At 50.3% G+C, this 12,076-nt stretch overlaps 11 non-coding genes and 2 pseudogenes across 11 annotated transcripts; all 13 read left to right on the top strand.

Annotated features, from left to right (window-relative positions):
- Positions 1–144: 144 nt before the first annotated feature.
- On the top strand, positions 145–296 carry LOC134899473 (U1 spliceosomal RNA; annotated as a pseudogene).
- A 681-nt stretch (positions 297–977) lies between these two features.
- LOC134898727 (U1 spliceosomal RNA) lies at positions 978–1,141 on the top strand. The gene has a single exon (XR_010172418.1). It is a non-coding gene; the product is annotated as a U1 spliceosomal RNA (small nuclear RNA).
- A 152-nt stretch (positions 1,142–1,293) lies between these two features.
- On the top strand, positions 1,294–1,456 carry LOC134899641 (U1 spliceosomal RNA). The gene has a single exon (XR_010173292.1). It is a non-coding gene; the product is annotated as a U1 spliceosomal RNA (small nuclear RNA).
- Positions 1,457–2,127: 671 nt separating this feature from the next.
- Positions 2,128–2,291, top strand: LOC134898726 (U1 spliceosomal RNA). The gene has a single exon (XR_010172417.1). It is a non-coding gene; the product is annotated as a U1 spliceosomal RNA (small nuclear RNA).
- A 152-nt stretch (positions 2,292–2,443) lies between these two features.
- Positions 2,444–2,606, top strand: LOC134899206 (U1 spliceosomal RNA). The gene has a single exon (XR_010172887.1). It is a non-coding gene; the product is annotated as a U1 spliceosomal RNA (small nuclear RNA).
- A 671-nt stretch (positions 2,607–3,277) lies between these two features.
- On the top strand, positions 3,278–3,441 carry LOC134898876 (U1 spliceosomal RNA). The gene has a single exon (XR_010172564.1). It is a non-coding gene; the product is annotated as a U1 spliceosomal RNA (small nuclear RNA).
- Positions 3,442–3,593: 152 nt separating this feature from the next.
- Positions 3,594–3,756, top strand: LOC134899214 (U1 spliceosomal RNA). The gene has a single exon (XR_010172895.1). It is a non-coding gene; the product is annotated as a U1 spliceosomal RNA (small nuclear RNA).
- Positions 3,757–4,427: 671 nt separating this feature from the next.
- On the top strand, positions 4,428–4,591 carry LOC134898917 (U1 spliceosomal RNA). The gene has a single exon (XR_010172607.1). It is a non-coding gene; the product is annotated as a U1 spliceosomal RNA (small nuclear RNA).
- A 152-nt stretch (positions 4,592–4,743) lies between these two features.
- On the top strand, positions 4,744–4,906 carry LOC134899357 (U1 spliceosomal RNA). The gene has a single exon (XR_010173036.1). It is a non-coding gene; the product is annotated as a U1 spliceosomal RNA (small nuclear RNA).
- Positions 4,907–5,577: 671 nt separating this feature from the next.
- Positions 5,578–5,741, top strand: LOC134898725 (U1 spliceosomal RNA). The gene has a single exon (XR_010172416.1). It is a non-coding gene; the product is annotated as a U1 spliceosomal RNA (small nuclear RNA).
- A 152-nt stretch (positions 5,742–5,893) lies between these two features.
- On the top strand, positions 5,894–6,035 carry LOC134899550 (U1 spliceosomal RNA; annotated as a pseudogene).
- Positions 6,036–6,727: 692 nt separating this feature from the next.
- On the top strand, positions 6,728–6,891 carry LOC134898830 (U1 spliceosomal RNA). The gene has a single exon (XR_010172521.1). It is a non-coding gene; the product is annotated as a U1 spliceosomal RNA (small nuclear RNA).
- Positions 6,892–7,043: 152 nt separating this feature from the next.
- LOC134899347 (U1 spliceosomal RNA) lies at positions 7,044–7,206 on the top strand. Its single transcript, XR_010173026.1, has one exon. It is a non-coding gene; the product is annotated as a U1 spliceosomal RNA (small nuclear RNA).
- The last annotated feature ends 4,870 nt before the right edge of the window (positions 7,207–12,076 follow it).

Here is a 12,076-nt window from a genome sequence, read left to right as displayed (position 1 = left end):
TGGTAAAAGTCAGATTTCTTTGTCTCAGATCTTCCTCTAGCCTTGTTCTTCTTTCGAGAGTTCCCTTGCGCTGCCTCAGTTGGATCTCCTTTACTTGACATGGGGGTGCCCGAGCAGCGACCCTCCCCAGCTCTAGCCCAACTCCTACTTACATGCCAGGTGAGATACTATGATCATGAAGGTGCTTCTCCCAGGGCAAGGCTCACCCATTGCACTCTGGGTGTGCTGCTCCTGCGATTTCCCCAAATGTGGGAAACATGACTGCATAATTTTTGTTTCCCTTGGTCGGCTCTTGTATAATTCAGATCTCTTTGTCTCAGGTCTCTCTCCAGCTAGTTTGCTGTCTGTTTCCACTTCTCTTTTCTTGAGCCGCTCCCTTCTATGCCCTTGCGCATTATCCTGACTTTTCCCGTCTGCTTACTTTGTGCCTTCCAATGCACAATGCAAACTACAGGTAGTGCTGCAGGGCCCACACCCTTTTACTTGCCTTACAAAGCAGCTCTGGAGCTGTTACAGTGCCCAGCTGCTGCAAGAAATCAGCTTGAATGCTTAAGGGGCTGGGGCATAGCCAACATGAGCCCCACACCGAAGGAGGGTGGGGGTGTTTAATGCGAACTAAGGGTCATCCAAGCGCCGCAAAAGGCCGCCATGCCCTGCATACCCCTTTTCTCTTTTCATATGCAGATGAGGGTTCCAGCCAACTTTGGCCCACTGCTTGGATGACATCACTGTATGCAAATGCGTCTTCTGCAGACCTTCCCCCAGGAATGCTTGTACTAGTTGTTGCATTTGGTTTGTTGTTTGGGGGTGCTTCAGTATTAGGCAGCCTTCTGCCCTCCCATGTTCATCTGAAAATATGTGTTCTCCCTGCAGTTGTTGTCCCCAGATGAGAGTTCCCTTGTGCTGCCTCAGTTGAATCTCCTTTACTTGACAGAGATGTGCCTGAGCAGCGGCCCTCCCCAGCCCTATCCCAAATCATACTTATTTTGCATAGGAGATACCATGGTCATGAAGATTGTTCTCCCAGGGTGAGGTTCATTCATTGCATTCTGGGTATGCTGACCCCTGTGATTTCCCCAAATGTGGGAAACTCGACTGCATTATTTGTGGTAGTGGGGGACTGTGTTTGTGCTTTCCTCTGGTCAGCTCTGGTAAAAGTCAGATTTCTTTGTCTCAGATATTCCTCTAGCCTTGTTCTTCTTTTGAGAGTTCTCTTGTGCTGTCTCAGTTGGATCTCCTTCACTTGACAGGGGGGTGCCCGAGCAGCGACCCTCCCCAGCTCTAGCCCAACTCCTACTTACCTGCCAGGTTAAATACTATGATCATGAAGGTGCTTCTCCCAGGGCAAGGCTCACCCATTGCTCTCTGGGTGTGTTGCTCCTGCGATTTCCCCAAATGTGGGACACTTGACTGCATAATTTGTGTTTCCCCTGGTCGGCTCTCGTATAATTCAGATCTCTTTGTCTCAGGTCTCTCTCCAGCCTAGTTTGCTGTCTGTTTCCACTTCTCTTTTCTTGAGCCGCTCCCTTCTATGCCCTTGCGCACTATCCTGACTTCTCCCGTCTGCTTACTTTGTGCATTCCAACGCACAATGCGAACTACAGGTAGTGCTGCAGGGCCCACACCCTTTTACTTGCCTTACAGGGCAGCTCTGGAGCTGTTACAGTGCCCAGCTGCTGCAAGAAATCAGCTTGAATGCTTAAGGGGCTGGGGCATAGCCAACATGAGCCCCACACCGAAGGAGGGTGGAGGTGTTTAATGCGAACTAGGGGTCATCCAAGCGCCGCAAAAGGCCGCCATGCCCTGCACGCCCCTTTTCTCTTTTCATATGCAGACGAGGGTTGAAGCCAACTTTGACCCACTGCTTGGATGACAGAACCATATGCAAATCCATCTGCTGCAGGCCTTCCCCCAGGAATGCTTGCACTAGTTGTTGCATTTGGTTTGTTGTTTGGGGGTGCTTCAGTATTAGGCAGCCTTCTGCCCTCCCATGTTCATCTGAAAATATGTGTTCTCCCTGCAGTTGTTGTCCCCAGATGAGAGTTCCCTTGTGCTGCCTCAGTTGAATCTCCTTTACTTGACAGAGATGTGCCTGAGCAGCGGCCCTCCCCAGCCCTATCCCAAATCATACTTATTTTGCATAGGAGATACCATGGTCATGAAGATTGTTCTCCCAGGGTGAGGTTCATTCATTGCATTCTGGGTATGCTGACCCCTGTGATTTCCCCAAATGTGGGAAACTCGACTGCATTATTTGTGGTAGTGGGGGACTGTGTTTGTGCTTTCCTCTGGTCAGCTCTGGTAAAAGTCAGATTTCTTTGTCTCAGATCTTCCTCTAGCCTTGTTCTTCTTTCGAGAGTTCCCTTGCGCTGCCTCAGTTGGATCTCCTTCACTTGACAGGGGGGTGCCCGAGCAGTGACCCTCCCCAGCTCTAGCCCAACTCCTACTTACCTGCCAGGTGAGATACTATGATCATGAAGGTGCTTCTCCCAGGGCAAGGCTCACCCATTGCACTCTGGGTGTGCTGCTCCTGCGATTTCCCCAAATGTGGGAAACTTGACTGCATAATTTTTGTTTCCCTTGGTCGGCTCTCGTATAATTCAGATCTCTTTGTCTCAGGTCTCTCTCCAGCCTAGTTTGCTGTCTGTTTCCACTTCTCTTTTCTTGAGCCGCTCCCTTCTATGCCCTTGCGCACTATCCTGACGTCTCCCGTCTGCTTACTTTGTGCCTTCCAATGCACAATGCAAACTACAGGTAGTGCTGCAGGGCCCACACCCTTTTACTTGCCTTACAAAGCAGCTCTGGAGCTGTTACAGTTCCAAGCTGCTGCAAGAAATCAGCTTGAATGCTTAAGGGGCTGGGGCATAGCCAACATGAGCCCCACACCGAAGGAGGGTGGAGGTGTTTAATGCGAACTAGGGGTCATCCAAGCGCCGCAAAAGGCCGCCATGCCCTGCACGCCCCTTTTCTCTTTTCATATGCAGACGAGGGTTGAAGCCAACTTTGACCCACTGCTTGGATGACATCACCATATGCAAATCCATCTGCTGCAGGCCCTCCCCCAGGAATGCTTGCACTAGTTGTTGCATTTGGTTTGTTGTTTGGGGGTGCTTCAGTATTAGGCAGCCTTCTGCCCTCCCATGTTCATCTGAAAATATGTGTTCTCCCTGCAGTTGTTGTCCCCAGATGAGAGTTCCCTTGTGCTGCCTCAGTTGAATCTCCTTTACTTGACAGAGATGTGCCTGAGCAGCGGCCCTCCCCAGCCCTATCCCAAATCATACTTATTTTGCATAGGAGATACCATGGTCATGAAGATTGTTCTCCCAGGGTGAGGTTCATTCATTGCATTCTATGTATGCTGACCCCTGTGATTTCCCCAAATGTGGGAAACTCGACTGCATTATTTGTGGTAGTGGGGGACTGTGTTTGTGCTTTCCTCTGGTCAGCTCTGGTAAAAGTCAGATTTCTTTGTCTCAGATCTTCCTCTAGCCTTGTTCTTCTTTCGAACGTTCCCTTGCGCTGCCTCAGTTGGATCTCCTTCACTTGACAGGGGGGTGCCCGAGCAGCGACCCTCCCCAGCTCTAGCCCAACTCCTACTTACCTGCCAGGTGAGATACTATGATCATGAAGGTGCTTCTCCCAGGGCAAGGCTCACCCATTGCACTCTGGGTGTGCTGCTCCTGCGATTTACCCAAATGTGGGAAACTTGACTGCATAATTTTTGTTTCCCTTGGTCGGCTCTCGTATAATTCAGATCTCTTTGTCTCAGGTCTCTCTCCAGCCTAGTTTGCTGTCTGTTTCCACTTCTCTTTTCTTGAGCCGCTCCCTTCTATGCCCTTGCGCACTATCCTGACTTCTCCCGTCTGCTTACTTTGTGCCTTCCAATGCACAATGCAAACTACAGGTAGTCCTGCAGGGCCCACACCCTTTTACTTGCCTTACAAAGCAGCTCTGGAGCTGTTACAGTGCCCAGCTGCTGCAAGAAATCAGCTTGAATGCTTCAGGGGCTGGGGCATAGCCAACATGAGCCCCACACCGAAGGAGGGTGGAGGTGTTTAATACGAACTAGGGGTCATCCAAGCGCCGCAAAAGGCCGCCATGCCCTGCACGCCCCTTTTCTCTTTTCATATGCAGACGAGGGTTGAAGCCAACTTTGACCCACTGCTTGGATGACATAACCATATGCAAATCAATCTGCTGCAGGCCTTCCCCCAGGAATGCTTGCACTAGTTGTTGCATTTGGTTTGTTGTTTGGGGGTGCTTCAGTATTAGGCAGCCTTCTGCCCTCCCATGTTCATCTGAAAATATGTGTTCTCCCTGCAGTTGTTGTCCCCAGATGAGAGTTCCCTTGTGCTGCCTCAGTTGAATCTCCTTTACTTGACAGAGATGTGCCTGAGCAGCGGCCCTCCCCAGCCCTATCCCAAATCATACTTATTTTGCATAGGAGATACCATGGTCATGAAGATTGTTCTCCCAGGGTGAGGTTCATTCATTGCATTCTAGGTATGCTGACCCCTGTGATTTCCCCAAATGTGGGAAACTCGACTGCATTATTTGTGGTAGTGGGGAACTGTGTTTGTGCTTTCCTCTGGTCAGCTCTGGTAAAAGTCAGATTTCTTTGTCTCATTTCTTCCTCTAGCCTTATTCTTCTTTCGAGAGTTCCTTTGTGCTGCCTCAGTTGGATCTCCTTCACTTGACAGGGGGGTGCTTGAGCAGCGACCCTCCCCAGCTCTAGCCCAACTCCTACTTACCTGCCAGGTGAGATACTATGATCATGAATGTGCTTCTCCCAGGGCAAGGCTCACCCATTGCACTCTGGGTGTGCTGCTCCTGCGATTTCCCCAAATGTGGGACACTTGACTGCATAATTTGTGTTTCCCCTGGTCGGCTCTCGTATAATTCAGATCTCTTTTTCTCAGGTTTCTCTCCAGCCTAGTTTGCTGTCTGTTTCCACTTCTCTTTTCTTGAGCCGCTCCCTTCTATGCCCTTGCGCACTATCCCGACTTCTCCCGTCTGCTTACTTTGTGCCTTCCAACACACAATGCGAACTACAGGTAGTGCTGCAGGGCCCACACCCTTTTACTTGCCTTACAGAGCAGCTCTGGAGCTGTTACAGTGCCAAGCTGCTGCAAGAAATCAGCTTGAATGCTTCAGGGGCAGGGGCATTGCCAACATGAGCCCCACACCAAAGGAGGGTGGGGGTATTTAATGCGAACTAAGGGTCATCCAAGCGCCGCAAAAGGCCGCCATGCCCTGCATACCCCTTTTCTCTTTTCATATGCAGATGAGGGTTCCAGCCAACTTTGGCCCACTGCTTGGATGACATCACTGTATGCAAATGCGTCTTCTGCAAACCTTCCCCCAGGAATGCTTGTACTAGTTGTTGCATTTGGTTTGTTGTTTGGGGGTGCTTCAGTATTAGGCAGCCTTCTGCCCTCCCATGTTCATCTGAAAATATGTGTTCTCCCAGCAGTTGTTGTCCCCAGATGAGAGTTCCCTTGTGCTGCCTCAGTTGAATCTCCTTTACTTGACAGAGATGTGCCTGAGCAGCGGCCCTCCCCAGCCCTATCCCAAATCATACTTATTTTGCATAGGAGATACCATGGTCATGAAGATTGTTCTCCCAGGGTGAGGTTCATTCATTGCATTCTGGGTATGCTGACCCCTGTGATTTCCCCAAATGTGGGAAACTCGACTGCATTATTTGTGGTAGTGGGGGACTGTGTTTGTGCTTTCCTCTGGTCAGCTCTGGTAAAAGTCAGATTTCTTTGTCTCAGATCTTCCTCTAGCTTTGTTCTTCTTTTGAGAGTTCTCTTGTGCTGCCTCAGTTGGATCTCCTTCACTTGACAGGGGGGTGCCCGAGCAGCGACCCTCCCCAGCTCTAGCCCAACTCCTACTTACCTGCCAGGTGAGATACTATGATTATGAAGGTGCTTCTCCCAGGGCAAGGCTCACCCATTGCTCTCTGGGTGTGCTGCTCCTGCGATTTCCCCAAATGTGGGACACTTGACTGCATAATTTGTGTTTCCCCTGGTCATCTCTCATATAATTCAGATCTCTTTGTCTCAGGTCTCTCTCCAGCCTAGTTTGCTGTCTGTTTCCACTTCTCTTTTCTTGAGCCGCTCCCTTCTATGCCCTTGCGCACTATCCTGACTTCTCCTGTCTGCTTACTTTGTGCCTTCCAACACACAATGCGAACTACAGGTAGTGCTGCAGGGCCCACACCCTTTTACTTGCCTTACAGAGCAGCTCTGGAGCTGTTACAGTGCCCAGCTGCTGCAAGAAATCAGCTTGAATGCGTCAGGGGCTGGGGCATAGCCAACATGAGCCCCACACCGAAGGAGGGTGGAGGTGTTTAATGCGAACTAGGGGTCATCCAAGCGCCGCAAAAGGCCGCCATGCCCTGCATACCCCTTTTCTCTTTTCATATGCAGATGAGGGTTCCAGACAACTTTGGCCCACTGCTTGGATGACATCACTGTATGCAAATCCATCTTCTGCAGACCTTCCCCCAGGAATGCTTGTACTAGTTGTTGCATTTGGTTTGTTGTTTTGGGGTGCTTCAGTATTAGGCAGCCTTCTGCCCTCCCATGTTCATTTGAAAATATGTGTTCTCCCTGCAGTTGTTGTCCCCAGATGAGAGTTCCCTTGTGCTGCCTCAGTTGAATCTCCTTTACTTGACAGAGATATGCCTGAGCAGCGGCCCTCCCCAGCCCTATCCCAAATCATACTTATTTTGCATAGGAGATACCATGGTCATGAAGATTCTTCTCCCAGGGTGAGGTTCATTCATTGCATTCTGGGTATGCTGACCCCTGTGATTTCCCCAAATGTGGGAAACTCGACTGCATTATTTGTGGTAGTGGGGGACTGTGTTTGTGCTTTCCTCTGGTCAGCTCTGGTAAAAGTCAGATTTCTTTGTCTCAGATCTTCCTCTAGCCTTGTTCTTCTTTCGAGAGTTCCCTTGTGCTGCCTCAGTTGGATCTCCTTCACTTGACAGGGGGGTGCCCGAGCAGCGACCCTCCCCAGCTCTAGCCCAACTCCTACTTACCTGCCAGGTGAGATACTATGATCAGGAAGGTGCTTCTCCCAGGGCAAGGCTCACCCATTGCACTCTGGGTGTGCTGCTCCTGCGATTTCCCCAAATGTGGGACACTTGACTGCATAATTTGTGTTTCCACTGGTCGGCTTTCATATAATTCAGATCTCTTTGTCTCAGGTCTCTCTCCAGCCTAGTTTGCTGTCTGTTTCCACTTCTTTTTTTTTTGAGCCCCTCCCTTCTATACCCTTGTGCACTATCCTGACTTCTCCTCCTGTCTGCTTACTTTGTGCCTTCCAACGCACAATGCGAACTACAGGTAGTGCTGCAGGGCCCACACCCTTTTACTTGCCTTACAGAGCAGCTCTGGAGCTGTTACAGTGCCAAGCTGCTGCAAGAAATCAGCTTGAATGCTTCAGGGGCTGGGGCATTGCCAACATGAGCCCCACACCGAAGGAGGGTGGTGGTGTTTAATGTGAACTAGGGGTCATCCAAGCGCCGCAAAAGGCCGCCATGCCCTGCACGCCCCTTTTCTCTTTTCATATGCAGACGAGGGTTGAAGCCAACTTTGACCCACTACTTGGATGACACAACCATATGCAAATCCATCTGCTGCAGGCCTTCCCCCAGGAATGCTTGCACTAGTTGTTGCATTTGGTTTGTTGTTTGGGGGTGCTTCAGTATTAGGCAGCCTTCTGCCCTCCCATGTTCATCTGAAAATATGTGTTCTCCCTGCAGTTGTTGTCCCCAGATGTGAGTTCCCTTGTGCTGCCTCAGTTGAATCTCCTTTACTTGACAGAGATGTGCCTGAGCAGCGGCCCTCCCCAGCCCTATCCCAAATCATACTTATTTTGCATAGGAGATACCATGGTCATGAAGATTGTTCTCCCAGGGTGAGGTTCTATTCAAAATCGCAGTTGGTCCCAATGACGCGGTTGTTGTTTTTGGGAGTCATACTGGACACAGAAGAGGCTTTCTTCCAGTGGAAAGGCTATGGAGATCCAGAGTCTGGTCAAACAAATTCTAAAACCAGCAAGAGTGTTAATCCATCAATGCATTCTGTTGCTTGGAAAGATGGTTGCGGCCTACGAGGCCATTCAGTTTGGCAGGTTCCATGCCAGAGTGTTCCAGTGGGACCTGTTGGACAAGTGGTCCGGATCCCACCTACACATGCACCGGAGGATAATCCTGTCTTCCAAGACCAGAATCTCACTCCATTGGTGGCTGCACAGTTCTCACCTCCTAGAGGGGCGATGGTTCGGGATCCAGGACTGGATCCTAGGGACCACGGATGCAACCCTCCGAGGCTGGGGAGCAGTCACACAGGGGAAAACATCCAAGGAAGATGGTCAAGTCAGGAAAGTTGTCTCCACATAAATATTCTGGAGTTAAGGGCCATTTAATAACTGCAGACACAGTACGCACTGGGACGGGTGCCCAGCATCCTCTACGGACTAAGAGAAAAGGATTTACCGGTAGGTATTAAAATCCTATTTTCTCTAACGTCCTAGAGGATGCTGGGGACTCCGTAAGGACCATGGGGATAGACAGGCTCCGCAGGAGACATGGGTACTTTAAGAAAGACTTTAGTTCTTGGTGTACACTGGCTCCTCCCTCTATGCCCCTCCTCCAGACCTCAGTTTGATACTGTGCCCAGTGGAGACTGGATGCTTTCAGGAGCTCTCCTGAGCTTTCTGACAGAAAGTATTTTGTTAGGTTTTTAATTTTCAGGGAGCACTGCTGGCAACAGATTCCCTCATCGAGGGACTGAGGGGAGAGAAGCAGCCCTACTCTGAGTTGCAAGGTCCTGCTTCTTAGGCTACTGGACACCATTAGCTCCAGAGGGATTGGTACGCAGGATCTCACCATCGCCGTCCGTCCCAGAGCCGCGCCTCCGTCCCCCTTGCAGAGCCGGAGGATAGAAGCCGGGTGAGTATGAGAAGAAAAGAAGACTTCAGAGGTGGCAGAAGACTTCATGATCTTCACTGAAGTAACGCACAGCACTGCAGCTGTGCGCCATTGCTCCCATACAGCTCACACACTCCAGTCACTGCAGGGTGCAGGGCGCAGGGGGGGGGGGGGCACCTGGGCAGCAATATAACCTCTTTTTGGCAAAAATATAACACATATACAGCTGGGCACTATATATATGTATGAGCCCCCACCAATTTTACAGTTTAAGCGGGACAGAAGCCCGCCGCCGAGGGTGCGGGGCTTCTCCCTCAGCACTCACCAGCGCCATTTTTTCTTCACAGCACCGCTGAGAGGAAGCTCCCCGGACTCTCCCCTGCTTATACCATAGTAGACAAGAGAGTTGAAAAGAGGGGGGGGGGGGGGGCACATAATTCGGCGCAAATTACATACAGCAGTACTACTGGGCAAACATTAAGTTACTGTGTATTCCTGGGTTATATAGCGCTGGGGTGTGTGCTGGCATACTCTCTCTCTGTCTCTCCAAAGGGCCTTGTGGGGAAACTGTCTTCAGAAAAAGCATTCCCTGTGTGTGTGGTGTGTCGGTACACGTGTGTCGACATGTCTGAGGAAGAAGGCTATATTAGAGAGGAGCAGGAGCAAATGAATGTGGTGTCTCCACCGACAGCTGATTGGATGGATATGTGGAATGTTTTAAATGCTAGTGTAAACTCATTGCACAAAAGATTAGACAAGGCTGAAGCTTTGGGACAGTCAGGGTCTCAACCCATGCCTGATCCTATGTTGCAGGGACTGTCAGGGTCTCATAAGCGCCCACTATCCCAGATTGTTGACACAGATACCGACACGGATTCTGACTCCAGTGTCGATTACGATGATGCAAAGTTACAGCCAAAATTGGCAAAATCCATTCGATATATGATTATGGCAATAAACGATGTTTTGCACATCAGAGAGGAATCCCCTGTCCCTGACAAGAGGGTACATATGTACAAGGGAAAAAAGCCTGAGGTAACCTTTGAGGGGGTCACACGAGCTGAACGAGTTATGTGAAAAAGCTTGGGAATCTCCAGATAAAAGACTGCAGATTTCCAAAAGGATTCTTATGGCGTATCCTTTCCTATCAATGGATAGGTTACGATGGGAATCCTCCCCTAGGGTGGACAAAGCATTAACACGCTTATCCAAGAAGGTAGCCCTCCCGTCCCAGTATACGGCTACCCTCAAAGAGTCTGCTGACCGCAAACAGGAGATTACCCTGAAGTCCATTTATACACATTCAGGTACCTTACTCAGACCGGCAATTGCGTCGGCCTGGGTGTGTAGTGCTGTAGCGGCATGGACGGATACCTTATCTGAGGGGATGGATACCCTAGATAAGGATACTATTTTATTGACCCTGGGGCATATAAGAGATGCTGTCCTATATATGTGTGTATGCAAACTACAGGTGGTGCTGCAGGGCTCACACCCTTTTACTTGTCTTGTAGAGCAACTCTGGAGCTGTTACTGGGTCCAGCTGCTGCAAGAAATCAGCTTGAATGCTTCAGGGGCTGGGGCATGGCCAACATGAGCCCACACTGATGGGGGGTGGGGGTGTATAAAGCGATTTAGGCGTCATCCAAGCGCAACCCCACAAAGGCCGCCATGCCCTGCGTGACCCTTTTCTCTTTTCATATGCAGACGAGGGTTGCAGCCAACTATGCCCACTGCTTGGATGACATCACCATATTCAAATCCATCTGCTGCAGGCCTTCCCCCAGGAATGCTTGCACTAGTTGCTGCATTTGGTTTGTTGTTTGGGGGTGCTTCAGTATTAGGCAGCCTTCTGCCCTCCCACATTCGTCTGAAAATGTGTTCTCCCTGCAGTTGTTGTCCCCAGATGAGAGTTCCCTTGTGCTGCCTCTGTTGAATCTCCTTAACTTGACAGGGGTGTGCCCGAGCAGCCGCCCTCCACAGCCCTATCCCAACACATACTTATCTTGCATATGAGGTCTCTTGATCATGAAGATAGTTCTCACAGGGTGAGGTTCATCCATTACATTTTAAAGTAGGAAGGTACAAATTACATATTCAAATTACATATATGTGCTGGATTCAAATGTTTTCCCCCCTTCCTTTCTCAATTGTGCCCATCAGCAGCTATTCTAATGTTGCTGCCAATGGGTGTGACACATTAATTTCTTCTGTGTGGTACACTGGACTCCACAAGGATTCACATTGGGGTGTAGAGTAGGATCTTGATCTGAGGCACCAACAGGCTCAAAGCTTTTGACTGTTCCCAAGATGCTCAGCGCCCCCTCCTCTATAACCTCGCTTCCATGAACAGGGAGCTCAGTTTGTAGTTGGTGCCTTCAGTAGCAGGCCACTTAACAGGGGGCTGCCTCAGGCAGCCTATTCTTAGCTATTAATTTTGGCAAGAAAAGAAGAACTTTTTTTATAAGAATCTACAAGGGCTGCAGCAGGCTAGGTCTAATAGACTTCTTTACTGCAGCTCCATCACTCCCAATGGCGCAGTATACTCCCGTGCCCCGGTTGCTGGGTCACTGCAGCGGAGGCTCCGGTTTCTTCCTAAGGTCAGTCACACACACACACCGCCCTCCGGGATCACGAGGCCGCTGATGGGGGCGGGCCGTGTGCGCACTGGCGTGGACACTGATTACTGGGCAGCCGCTCCACTAGCCACCAGGGACAGTTAAGGTTGGGGTTTTTTCTCCTATATTAACCCCATTTTGTACTACCCGCAGTGCATTGTGATAGGTAATGGGGCCTGATTCAGGTTGGATCGCAATCCAACTGCAAAAACTGCTAAGAGCATACGCATCCGCCTGCATTTTCTGCGACACCCCGCAGATAATGCGATCGCCTCTGTCTGTGAATCGGTGAAGGGGGGGGTGGGAGGGGGGTCAACAACACTCCATTTCCAAGTCGGAGATGGAGCGGTGCGGGGGCATGGTTTCAAAATGGGGTCGGCAACGGAGAAACAGGAGGTGTGGTCAGAGCAGCTGCATGACATCACATGGGCCGGACTCTGCCAGTGGAGCCCCAGCGTCATGAGGTAGATTTTGTAGAGGCCGGGGAGGATTTCTGTTCCTGGAAACTAGC

This window comes from Pseudophryne corroboree, chromosome 3 (genome assembly GCF_028390025.1).
Source record: "Pseudophryne corroboree isolate aPseCor3 chromosome 3, aPseCor3.hap2, whole genome shotgun sequence".
NCBI classification, from domain to species: domain Eukaryota; kingdom Metazoa; phylum Chordata; class Amphibia; order Anura; family Myobatrachidae; genus Pseudophryne; species Pseudophryne corroboree.
This window is presented reverse-complemented; position numbering and strand designations above follow the sequence as displayed.